The sequence below is a fragment of the Phyllostomus discolor genome, chromosome 4 (assembly GCF_004126475.2).
Source record: "Phyllostomus discolor isolate MPI-MPIP mPhyDis1 chromosome 4, mPhyDis1.pri.v3, whole genome shotgun sequence".
Classification (NCBI taxonomy): Eukaryota; Metazoa; Chordata; class Mammalia; order Chiroptera; family Phyllostomidae; genus Phyllostomus; species Phyllostomus discolor.
The window spans coordinates 35,237,397-35,251,553 of record NC_040906.2 but is presented as its reverse complement, the minus strand read 5'-3'; the positions used below and the strand labels follow the sequence as shown (position 1 = coordinate 35,251,553).

At 35.1% G+C, this 14,157-nt stretch overlaps 1 pseudogene; it reads right to left on the bottom strand.

Moving 5' to 3' along the window:
• Positions 1–11,569: 11,569 nt before the first annotated feature.
• LOC114495279 lies at positions 11,570–12,832 on the bottom strand (annotated as a pseudogene).
• Between the last annotated feature and the right edge of the window lie 1,325 nt (positions 12,833–14,157).

The following is a 14,157-nucleotide window of genomic DNA, read 5'->3' as shown; positions in this document are numbered from 1 at the left end:
TACCCCAGATTTTTGTTTATTTCAATTTTCATAAAATATCTTTTACCATCCATTTAATTTTAATCTTTGTGTGTCTTGGGATATGAAATGAGTCTCTTGTTGACAGCACGTGTATGGGTTTTGTTTCCTTTCTTATTCATTTAGTCACCCTTTGTCTTTTGGTTGGAGCATTTAATTTTTGCATTTAAAATAATTAATGATAGATATGTATTTATTGGCATTTTATTATTCATAGCTTTGATAATAAAAGCTTTTTCTTCTTCTTCCCCCCCCCCCCCCCCCCCCTCCTTCTTCTTCTCCTCCTTTCTTCCTCCTCCTCCTTCTAGAAGACCCTTGAACATTTCTTGTAATACTGGTTTGGTGTTAATGAATTCTTTTCACCTTCTCTTCTCTGGGAACCTCTTTATCTGTCCTTTGATTCCAAATAATAGCTTTCCTGGGCAGAATAATCTTGGTTATAGGTCCTTGCTTTTTGTCACTTTGAATATTTCATGTCAGTCCCTTCTGACCTGCAAAGTTTCTGTAGAAAAATCAGCTGATAGTCTTATTGGAGATCTGTTGTAGGTAACTAACTGCTTTTCTTTTGCTACTTTTAAGATTCTTTTTTCATCTTCAACCTTTGGGATTTTAATTATGTTGTGTCTTGGTGTGGGAATCCTTTGGTTTATGTTGTTTGGGTTTCTCTGTGTTTCTTGGACTTGTATGTCTATTTCCTTCATCAAATTAGGGAAGTTTTTGTCATCATTTTTTTTTATAGAATGATCTTTTTTTTTAAAGATTTTATTTATTTATTTATTTATTTATTTATTTATTTAAAGATTTTATTTATTTATTTTTAGAGAGGGAAGGGAGGGAGACAGAGAGAGAGAGAGAAACATCAGTGTGAGGTTGCTGGGGGTTATGGCCTGCAACCTAGGAATGTACCCTGGCTGGGAATCGAACTTGGGACACTTTGGTTTGCAGCCCATGCTCAATCCACTGAGCTACACCAGCCAGGGCTTGTCATCATTTTTTCAAATGGGTTTTAATTTTTTTTATATTTTTCTCTCTTTCCAGCACCCCCATGATGCAAATGTTAGTATCTTTAAAATTGCCCAAAGGCCCCTTAAACTATCCACATTTTTAAATTCTTTTCTTTTTTGTTCCTGCTATCTTATCTTCCAAATTACTGATTCAATACTCTATTTTATCTAATCTTTTATTGATTCCTTCTAGTATATTTTTAATTTCAGATGCTGTGTTCTTCATTTCTGAATGGTCTTTTAAAATATTTTCTATCTCCAATTTTGTTTCCTATCTCACTGTTGAAGTTCTCACTAATGATCTGTTCTTCCCTTAAGTTCATTGAGTATCACTATAACAAGTGTTTTGAGCTCTGCATCTAGTCAATTGCTGTTGCCATTGTGTTTAATTTTTTTTCCCGGAGTTTTCTCCTGTTCTTTCATTTGTGACATGTTATTTTTGTCTGCTGATTTGCCTGCTATGCTATTTTTTAAATACTGCATGTATTTATTTTAAATAGGGGAATGAAAGGAGAAAGAGTGGGGGGAAGAGAGGGAGAGAAAGATCAATGTGTTGTTGCCTCTCTCATGCACCCTACCAGGAACCTGGCCCACAACTCAGGCATGTGCCCCAGACTGGGATTTGAACTGGCAACCCTTTGATTCACAGGCCAGGATTTGATCTACTGAGCCACACAACTCAGGGTTATTTTTATTGTACATTAAGTAGAGCTGCTATATCTCCATTGTTCTTGGTAGACTTATATAGTAGATATGTTGTGGGGCCCTGCGATGCAGCCTCTTTGGTCATATGAGTGGGGTGATCCATGTGCCCCATTGTGGACTCTGTGTACCCTTCTGATATAGCTAAGCCTTGACTGCTGTTGCCACATCTGTGGGAGGGATTGACCTTCAGGCCAATCAGCTGTGGATACAGGTAGTGACTACTCCAAAAAGCAGGACTCACTTTAGTAGTTCAGTAGTTCAGTAGATACCCACTGAGTTCTCCCCTTGAGAATACCACTTATAGAGGTGATTCGGTGGTACTCCAGCACATTCTGAAGCTGTCCATTGGGTACTCTGGCTCTTGGGCCTCCCTGGAGCTGCTGGCCAAGGTCAGCTGCTGCCTATCATACCTGGCATGAGCTACAAAATGATCTGCAGATGGTTACCACTTGTGCTGAGCTTAGAGACTAAGTTGAGAACCAAGGCTGGCTGCTGCTAGTGCCAGGCTTATGGCTGCTTAACAAGAGGAAGAGGGCACACAGAGGCTGGACTCTACTGTTTGTAGACCTTTGAGAGATTTTAGGAAAGTCGGCAGCATGAGCCAAGCTAGGCTGTTTTTATGGAAATGCAGTTCAAAGGTATTAGCCAGGTTGTTGGAGATTCTGCCTGTAAGGGGGAAGGCTCAAAAAAGGAACAATGTCCTCTGTCAACATTTCTGTCTGGGAGAAATTTGCCCTCCAGTCCTTCCCCTGAAATCAGGCAATTCAGTTCCTCCAGTATGTCCCTACTGCCTTTTGGTCTTCTGCCCCAGAGCTAGAGCTCAGAGCATGTAGTTGTACATGCGGCCCTTTAAGAGGGATGCCTGGGATTCCCCCAGTCTTCTGTCCTACTCAGCCATGATCTCTGCTGATTTGCACAGCTAGAAATTATGGACACTTCTTTTCCTGGCACTGGAACACTGGGCTGGGACCCTGGTGTGGGGGTGGGACTCCTTGCTGCTCAGGAGTCCTCTGCAGCCAAGATATTTTTCATGATTTTTAACTACTATACATGGATGTGGGACCAGCCCCTTCCAAGTCTCTACCCCTCCTAACAGTTTGGATGTGGCTTATTCTTTGTACCCGTAGTTGTAGGACTTTTGTTTATCTAGACTTCAGTTGGTTATCAGTGTTTAATTTTCAGTGGTTTATAACTGTAATGTTGATGTGGTTGTGAGAGGATTTGAGTACTTCATTTACTTATTCTACTGTCTTGATGAAATCTTGCTTTTAATTTTAATTTTTTGCTCTGATTGCTCTCCTGCCTTTCATCCTTATTTCTTTTTTTATATATGCATATTGCTTTCTTGCCTTATTTCTGCCATTATAACTTTATTATTATATATTTTAAGTTTTAAGGCAAATTATGCCTTATTTCATAAACTGTATCTGATTGAATAAATCAGAATTCTTAGTGCATAACTATCTAGATCTCTAATGTATCATCTACCTAACTACTTTATACAAGTATTCTTAATTTTTGATTATGTAATATATTTTCTTCCCCTCTCTAATTGCTCATTATTTATGCTCTTTGTGTTCTTATTCCTTACATGGAGTGTAAATTATTTGAGAATACAGCCATTCCTTTTATTTTTCATGCCCCAGAGTATATAATGCAGTGTAAGACATGGCATGGTGGTTTTAATGCAGCTTTACCTGGTTTTTGAAAACATGTATAAGGCGTCACCAAGAGACTGGAGATTTGCAATCCTTGCCTAGTCCTACCTAATTATATTCTCATAAATATCAGCCTTAAACTACAGCTCTCTGTTGACTAATTTAAATAAAATTGTTTTTTTTTCTGTTCTCTAATGAGCTTAATTTACAGATGTAGCCTTAAACTAGTAAACTGGTGAGTTTATAATTAGGACTGAAAGGAGTGAGACATTGATGATGCTGGAAACTGTGGAAAATATTGGTGTTGAAAAAGATAATAAAAGGAAGGAGGGTGTATGAGACATTCAGGAGAGAGGAGGTGATTTTGTGACATGCTACTATTCTGTTTATAAGCAGCTTTGGAATGGTATTTCCTCTCTGCCTTTCCATATTTTCAAAGACAACTGATTCAAAATCAGAAAACGTGTTGGAATAGATCTTTTTTTGGGGGAAAGAAAGTTTCAATTGATTCCATCTCTACAATTGACAGGATGATCAAATTGTCCCTTTCTTATACTCTAAATTTTAACCTAGAGTGAAGGACAGGGTAAATTTTTCAATGTTTCTTTGGTAACAAATACAGATTGCTGTGTTTTAAAGGGTTTAGGGAAAGAAAACATTTGAATAATGAAAACAAAACATAAATATTTGTGAATTTAAATTTAGGGCTCATTCAATAGTTACTTTGTGCCTCTGGAAACCCATGAGCTACTAATTCTTTTCCTATATGTGTTAGGTATAACATATCACATTTTTACACTTTGCTTTTAATAAAATTGCTTTGCTATTTCCATGTGTTGCTTACTGAATTATAATACAAGTAAAGTTCATACCAAATTAATTCATAAAAATTGAATATAATGAATATCAGTTCTTTCACATACAAGTTACAATTGATAATGACTTCAGGTTTATACACAGCTATGCACTTGGCTTGAATACAAATGAATGATACAGCCAGAGAGGATGTCTTTAATTTTAGTTTATTAATGCTAATACAAAAGTTTTGAGGAAGATGGCTATAAAGTATAGCATGAACTTCACAGTTATTAAGTACTTTTGAAAAGAAATTGCTATATTGTTTCCTTAATATTATTCTTTACAGTTAATGTTTTTATTGAAATAATTTCTGAATATAACTCATGTGTACAGTGTGAAAATATCAATCACAAAGATAATATCTATAACAAGATTTCTCTTTCATCTAATCCTGGATTAAAGTTTAGAAAATCCTTTTATCAGTCTAGTTGTATTAGATAAAAATAAGATACCAATAGATGCAAAAGCAAATATGCATATATAAAAATCAGCTAAAACTATACTTTGAAAAGCTAAGGGAGCTTCAGTATCAGTTACCTGAGAGGGATGCATACCACTAGAGGGAAAATGTTACAGATGTATAATGAAGCCCTCAGCAGTGGAGCCTGTTCTAAATCGGGGCAGTATTAGTTGCCATTTCCTATTAAAACAATGCCTTCTGTCATCCTTTATATTCCCAAAGTACATGTCTCTTCTAACTCTCTGCCTTGTTTTAGATTTACATTTTTTTAAACTACCATTATCACCTAGATTTGATTGCAATCTGTTCCTTTTATCTTGTACACTTCTAAACTACTGTTATAATGCCATGATTTGATAATGGTGCATCATATTTCTAGGAGAATAGGAAGGAAGTTTCAGGATGAAATAGCTAGAGTCAAGGATTACAGGATTATTGATATATGTTGTGAAATAAATGAATGCAGATATGTTAATAAATATCAAATTACACAATTTTTAATATAATAAACATCTAACCTGATGTAATAATAAGAAAATAATTTTATAGTTTGTTCATATAGTATAGCAAGACAAATTATAAAGTTATTATAAACAAGTAATTGGTATAAATTTTTGCCTTGCTAGTAGTGTGTGTTCACTTGGTATTTGTTTTACATACTTAGTCTTACTTGATTTTCACAATGAAATTATTATCTAAAACTAAATATATAAAATAAACAAATAAAATACATTTAAATAAAATTTTAAATGTGCAGTCTCATAAATAAATGTTGACAAGGAAAGGGGAGAATCATGTCCCTGGTATGGGGAAGTCATATAAATTACAGGAGAGAATAAAGCAGTTCTCACTGTAGTAACAATATAAATAAAGATTGGGAGATCGGAATTAATAAGATGTTGTGTGAATATATAAAGCATGGATTTTGTAAGGTACACATTTTCAGTGGGAATACTATTGCCTCAAGAAGACAAAATGTTGGAGAAGAAAGTAGACAAAAAGATCTTAAATTTTAAAATGGAGTGTGGTCATCCAAAACATAACCATATTTGCCAAGATCTTTTTTTAACATTTAATATCTTTTATAGGTATATAGTAAGTTAAATTTAAAATAATGAAATTAAAATAGGTTTTCTCAGCGGAGCACAATAATAAAAAATGGGTTGAGAAACATCGATCAAAAGATATAAAATGTTTGAAAAAAGTTTAATTGTAGTATATTTTTTCTTTCATTATAAATTCAAAACAAAGAATTCTAGGCAATACAGTTATTTAGATCACTCACAGACATAGATATGAGTATATCTAGTGAAACTGATCATATTGTACATTATATTACTGTTATGTGGATAAATGTTCATGACTGGAAAAGACACACTCCATGGGTTTGTGTGTTCCTAGATGCTGGTCCAGCTTAGGCTCCCATTGAAAGCCTATTCAATAAAACAAACAAACTAACAAATAAATAACCCACTGTGAAACGACTGCATAGTCTATATTTAAAGTTGCAAATTCCAATAAATCTCCAATTCCCTTAATGATTTTGAATCTTCACAATTGTAGTCACATTTTAGTTTGTTAAAGGTCCTCTTGAATGAGCTGAATGCTAAACTGTCCACAGAACTTCCACCATATTCCAACCAGCATAATATGAGAGGAGACTGATAATCCTCTAATTATTAACTTTCCATTTCAATAGAAGCCTAAGGTGTCATTGGATTTATTAGCTGCCACATTCACTATTAATTCAAATCTAGCTTAAGCTCAACGATTTCTCAAATCTTCTTTATATGTGCTATTAAGCTATGTAATTGGCAACCAAGATATTTGTTTAATATAATCAGAAGCGTACTTAAAATACTTTTAATGTATCATCTTACTGAATTTAGTACATTTCAGTTTGTTATTTTCCTTCAACGTGAAACTTCCACCAATTCACTTTCTTTCAAGTGTCATGCCATTTAATCATTTGATAAAAAATCAGGTGGCCAGAATAAAATGTAAAAGTTACTACTCATTATTTTAGTGAACATATGTTAAATACTATTTTTGAAATGCAGTGACTAGCAAGGTTTGTTACTTTTACTCTTCCCCCCACATAAAAAATAACTGTAGCCAGATTGCATTTTCCAAAGCTTAAAACAAATTGTGACACAGAAGCTAAAGAAAATAAAATGAAGAGCAAGTGTTGTGAAATGCATGAAAAACCAATACTCATATAACATTAAATACACTTCACAGTAAGAAGAGTCATTTTAAGAACAAAAAAGTAAATTTATTTTAAAAAGGAAGGTAAAGACTTTGATATAACAACAGATTGGTAAAATACGCAAAGCAAGTCTGTCTCTACGTCACCGATCAAATGTTCTTCAACATTAGTTTTGCCTTTAATTGTCTCCAATGTGAATTTAATTACCACTATTGTATTCTTAATTTAATCTGCAGGACTCCCAATGCTATTCATCTGTTTTACTGGGCTCATACCCAGTGTACTCTCAGCTCTACTGAGAGAGCAGCCCCCTCCACCTCTATCTGTTCTTGCACTGATATAGTTCTTATCAAACCATGATTTCATGGCTGCTCAGCTACATGATTCCTGTTTTCTCCATCCCTGGTCCATAGTTCAGTATGGGTAAAGACTACAACACCCAGGGCACACACACTTGCTGTCTTTCGGTAATTTCTACTCAAACCTTTTCTGATGTGGTGACAGGACAGAACAGGAAGGGTCAGGACCTCAGAGGAACTCCCCATCCCACAGAAGACTGAGACAAGAGTGTTGATCTCTGTCCCATCTTTCCCAATCTCTAAATCTTGAGAAGATTTTGGAAACGATCTGAAGTTGTTTCTTATTCTGAATTCTGGTTCGAGTTTTTCACCTGTCCAGTTCAAAATTCTTTATCTTTGCAGTAAGTTTTCTCCAGAATCCACTTCTTACTTAGCAAGTCACTATATATATATGGGAATATATATTCCTAAAATACATATATGTATACATATATACACATAAATACATATATATAATTCCTAAAGTCTCTGAGGATTTCTAACATAAAACAAATAAACAAAAATAGAACTTCTTTAACTTTGTTTACCCAAGAATTTCTCATTTGTATTTTCCAAAGTTCCTTTTAATTAGTATGTATTAGAATTCTAATTTTAGAATGAATGGACCTCACTTTGGACACTTCTGATTTAGAACAATTTTTTTTGTTGTTATTAAACCATGGCATGTGCTATTTAACAATTCCCTATTTTTACCTGACCCATGGTTTTATTTTTGAAAATGTCAATATGTGGGCCATTAAGAGCCCATTTCACAATTTTTCCTACACATAAGAATTTTTAAACAATTTATCTGACAGATGGCTGTGTATCTACTTAGGAATGTTTTCCTGAGAAGCTATTCCATAATCTTCTGCAACCACCTGTTCAAATATCTAGCTGTCCTTCTAATCAAGAAGTATTTATTTAGATTTAACCAAAGAAGAAAATTAAATGTTTAAAAGTAAAGAAAATCACAGTGATTGCTTGACATACTAGTTTTAGCAACTGATTATACAATGAGGGAGACATAGTTATTTTCTAGGAGATTTAGAAACTCTAGTTCCATTTTGAAAGTTCTTTTTCTAGTTTTGGCAGTATTACTATTGAGACTTAAAAAAATAATGGTTATCCATATCTGCATTAAACCTAGAGACCTCAATGTGTAGAGAACAGATTTGACATAATTCACAGAATGGTGCTAGAATTAAAGGTCCCTTGAGAACTGTTTATACACTTCCTTTGATTCTAAGATATCACTAGTTTTGTCAAAAATAGTAAAAACAATGTAATCATAGCAAAGTCAGTTGAACTACTTTCTGGCAATGAGAGAAGCTGGGAACCAATCTGAAGTCATTAGCCAGAGGAGAAGAAACGGCAAGATAGTGGATTTCTCAGAACTGGCTCTATTCTTGTTGATGATATCAATGCTACATGGTTCCTTGAGAAATGTCATTTATCAGCGTTCAGAGTAGAGAAGTCTCTGGATGCCTGCTTCTGATATGTTTGCCTAGACATTAATGTATTCTCATTAGAAAATGCAGTTCTCGGAGGGCAGGTATCTCCTTTTGAAAGTGGGTTTTTATATCTCTGTTTAGCACCTTATAAAACATAATATATGTTCAAGTACATAACATATACCACTTTAATAATTTCGATTCTAAATCTCCCTTAGTCATTAAAATTTTTTTCTTCAGTCTCTGGAAATAGAGGAGATTAAGACTGCTCTTAAATTCAAGAAACATTTAAGCTTAATATAAGCTCCTTGTATTTTAACCTCTATTATAGTCCCAACAAGAATTGAGTATTATTCTCTTCTCAGACCTTTTCTAGCCCATCACCCCAGCAGTTCTATTCACTCTCCTACTATTCCTACGTCAAAATTTGCTCTGTCAAAATTATTTTCTTGATTAATTTTACTAGCTTCGATCATCTTATGCTATTTCCTTTTGTCATCTGTATAGTTTACTAGTTCGTATTTATTATCCTTGTTAACATATATAGCTTATATAATTATAACTTATAATCTTATCTTAAGAGGAAGCACATTATTATCAGTGTCTCAAGGCTTTGTATCCAGTGTCTTGAGACTGAGTGGTATACTTAAGTCTCCCTGAGGCTACCCTAGTATTTCTTCAGTAGCCATACAGCCTGTAAGTTTAATTGTTAGAGTATGGCTGACCCAAATGTGGGAGAACAAGTAAATCCTGTGAGACACTTCGTACCCATATGTCATTATTCATGGAAGATGATATATTCTCAACTAAAAATAAATCCCCTAAAATTCTGGAGTTTTCAAAAGTCATTGAGAATACTTGTTTGCTTCCATAATGTGAACTCCCATATCCCTAGCTGCTTTTCCATCTCTTTTAGTCAAATAAGGAGAACAGACAATCTGCATTACCAGGAGTTTCAAGGTTTCAAGGAAACCGGTTAATAACCCTGTAGATTCTGAGTCAACTGATAAATCGGCAATCTAATCTGGAACTTCGTGTTATTTTTTCTCCTGGGTTGAAGACTCAGCTTGGGCCCTAGAAACAAATGGCCCTCCTGTTACATTCTCTGATGAGTTTATTCACCCCACTGCATGAAATGGATCTGGAGGGCTTTGAGGGCAGAGCAGCCCTGGTGAGCGTACATTACAGAGGAGACTTGGTGTGAACAGTGATGTAGGTCTCAGAGATGGAGCCACACGAACAACGACTTCTAGCATATGAATCTCACTTGATGGAGTGGTCAGAAGTGTCAGTCTGTAGTATTAATTAAGCTTGGCTTGACTGAAACAGGTGGAGGTAGGGTTCAAGAGTTTACTCTTTGTATTGCCTGTGTTGAGAGTCTGTGCATAAGGAAGTGGGAGACAAGAATAGTGTTTCCTTGAACAGAGTGCCAAGGGAAGATCCGAGGATATTCTGCTCATAGTTTTTGGAATGGCCAGCTGGGGATAGGACTTTTCCCTTTTAAAGGTTAACAATAGGAAAAAAACATACATGGCACCAATACAAAATTTTGAGCAAAGTATAAGAAATAGAACATATTCTACAAAAGAATAATCTCAGAAGACTGCTCCTAGAAAGCAGTTGAAGGTATTATTCTCAGAAAAGTTGCACTTGCAAGGAAACTGAATAAAACATAGACTAAGTGCAACAGGGATTGAGAAAACAGCACAGAAATGAGAAGAGCACAGGATTTGTACTCAACAGCTCACATTGCTGTGTGTCCGGATGGTACTGTACTTGTGAAGCTGCGCATTGTCAATCTGTGAGCCCGACTGTGCTTCAGAACAAAACCAAACATAAACAGTGAGATACAATCCAGTTAACCAAAGACAAAGCAAATAATATTAACCACAAGTGAGAAAGTCTAACAGTTAATACTTAACCCAGAAAATAATTGTAATAAAGGTGATAAAGGTTCTTATATGAAAAATCGCAGTGTTAGTGCCTTTATAAAAAAATATTAGAACAAACTCATAAAATTGGAAAAAATAAATATTATTATGGACAGAGGAGACATTTATATAACATTGGACATAAAAAAAATAAATGAGAAAAACCATGCATGTAAAAACTAATTCTTTAAAAATAATGAAAGAGATGAACTATTCCTTGGACTAATCAAATAAGGAAAAGAAGAGAAAGTACACATATTTGCAATTAGGGAAAAAAAAAAGCACACAATCACTAAAAGAGAAAGAATAAAACCAAGTAAAGTGATTTTTATAACTATGCTAACCAGAAATGAAAGTTTGTATAAATTGAATCATTTTCTAGAAAAATTGATAAAAAAACCTCATTTATTTGGAACTATAATACTTTTAATACTCTTTGTTAATATGCTAAAAACGTGAAGAAAATTAAAATTTCTAGGGTAGGTTAGTTTTTAAATGTTTAACAAATAAATTTGCTGCTGTTTAAGTAATTTTAAAGTATAGAAAGTGAAATAAAACATTTCACATATTTTAATTAATTAATTAATTAATTAATTTTTTAAAGGGAAGCTGGTCCAGAGATTGGACACTCTCATTAAAATTATCTATTAACATAAATTGAAGTCAGTCTTTTTTTTTTTAGATTTTATTTATTTTTAGAGAGGGAAGGGAAGGAGGGAGGGGGAGAGAGAGAGAGAGAGAGAGAGAGAGAGAGAGAGAGAGAGAGAAACATCAATGTGCGGTTGCTGGGGGTTATGGCCTGCAACCCAGGAATGTACCCTGGCTGGGAATCGAACCTGGGACACTTTGGTTCCCAGCCCGCGCTCAATCCACTGAGCTATGCCAGCCAGGGTTATTTTATTTTATTTTTTAAATTTTTATTCTTTTGGCTTGGTACAGTGAACTTTATTGATAGTGCATGACAAGTTAAGGCCCCCTAAGTACGTCCTCTTCTTCAGGGGGTCTGGGATAGAAAATTGAAGTGGGGGCATTCTCAGTGTGTTCGGGGATTGATTTGGGACAAGGACTCTCCAGTAGCTGAGGGCCTCTCTTCTCCCTGGGGCTGGTGGTCCGGGTGTCTCTTACTCCTTGGAGGCCATGTGGACCATAAGTTCCACCACCCTGTAGCTATGGCTAAATTCATTGTCATATCAGGAAGTAAATCTGACAAAGTGGTCACTGAGGACAGTGTCAGCTCCAGCATCAAAAGTGGAGGAGTGGGTGTCACTGTTAAAGTTGCAGGAGAAAACCTTGACCTCAGTATAGCCTAGGATGCCCTTGAGGGGGCTCCTGCTCTACTGCCTTCTCGATGTCATTGTATTTGGCCACTTTGACCAGGAGGCAGGTCAGATCCACAACTGACACATTAGGGGTGGGGACACGGAAGGTCATGCCAGTGAGTATCCCATTCAAGTCAGGGATGACCTCACCCATAGCCTTGGCAGCAGCAGTGGAAGTAGGGAAGATGTTCTGGGCAGCCCTTTGGCCATCACACCACAGTTTCCCAGAGAGGCCACCCTCGGTCTTCTGGATGGCAGTGATGGCATGGACTATGGTCATAAGTCCCTCTATGATGCCAATGTTGTCATAGATGACCCTCTCCAGTTGATGGTGAAGGAGGCATTGCTGACAATCTTCAGGAAGTTGTCATACTTATCATGGTTCACACCCATCACAAACATGGGGGCATCCACAGAAGGGGAAGAGATGGTGACCTACTTGTCTCCACCCTTCTTGTGTACCCCAACCTTCTCCAACATAGTGAAGACGCCAGTGGACTGCATAACATATTCAGCACCAGTATCATCCTCTTTGATGTCGGTGGGGTCTTGCTCCTGGAAGATGGAGATGGACTTTCCATTGATGACAAACTTTCTGTTCTCAGCCTTGACTGTGCCTTTCAACTAGCTATGAGTAGAATCACACTGGAACATGTAGACCATGTACTTGAGGTTAATGATGGTGACAATATCCACCTTGCCAGACTTAAAGGCAGTGCTAATGACCAGGTGCCCAATATGGCCAAATCCATTCACTTGGACCTTCACCATTTTGTCTCAAGGTTGTGGCTGGCACTGCACAGGAAGACACAGTTGTCCATCACACAGGAGAAGTAGAGAGCTCATTCTATTTATTTTAGAAGGACTATGTAACTTTGATATCTAAATAGTATAAAATAGCATAAAATATTTAATTATAAACAAAATATGAAATTCCAGCAGTATATCCAAATCAACCTCACTTGATCCCATCCCATCCTGATATTCCTGAGAATTATATTGTGCCTTAATATTAGTGTATGTTATTGTAATTTAGTACATTAATAGGTTAAATGAGCTAAACTGCATGATCAAATTTTTGCCAGCAAGACATGTCATAATATTCAAATCCTGTACTGACAAAAATCATTAGTGACATAGGGAAAAAATATTTTTTTCCCTAAAGGGGAGTACTATGTTTAATAGGGAAAGAATAAAAAAATTTTCTTTAAGAGCAGAAAATAAGATTGTCAGTTCTTATAATTTGTGGACATAGGCCACTGGGCAAAATGATTTAAAATATTGCTAGCTCAAGGAAGGAGATAAAAAATTTAATTATTTGCAAAGAAAATCAAGTCAAATATACTTTAGGTATCAAAGGAATACAGTAAAGTAGTTATTTATGAATTAAATATATATAATCCAAATTGTCTCTTTTTTTGTTTTTAGAACTTATTTTAATCACCACTGGGTTTGTACACTGTTTACAAAACTCAGTAGGTCTGTCAACAAAGTTAAATAAAATAGCAGAGACAACCAATTTGAGTTATATTATCTGATTACTTATATTTATCTCCACATCTCTATGGAGTATCATGCTTTTTTCAGCTTTAAGTATTCTTTTTTGAATTTTTAGCAGGGAAAAAAGATATCTCTTTTTCCTACTCCTTTCTCACATATTTGTACTCTTTCCATCCCACCATCATCCTAACAAAGTTTTATAGTAATTTTGTTTAGATTGAAATCCATTATTTTGATTAATATTGTTATGAATATATAAATGCCCTTTACAGTTGAGTGTTGTACTAAACCATTATTAGTTTCCCTCTCTCATACAAATCATGGATCACCAAGGTCTTTCTTGGTAGGTAACAAAAAACAATTTTAAATATTTATTAAACATTTAAACATAAACTAAACATTTGATTGATTCGACTACATAATCTGGAATGACAAATGCATGATACATAAATGTATCTCAAGCACATGCTAGAAAGCACTGTGAAATATATATTATAATCAAAGGATTTATTTCCTTAATATATTGTGATCATTCCAGTCAATATGAGTAAATAATTGTTTTCACTAAACACATAGAATGAACTAATGCAGTTCAAGAAAGACATTGAAATGAACAATAAGCAAGAAAACAAATGGAATTTACTAGCAATTTTTCAAATGCCAATTATATATCCATGATCTGTAATATTTTGCTATCAAATTG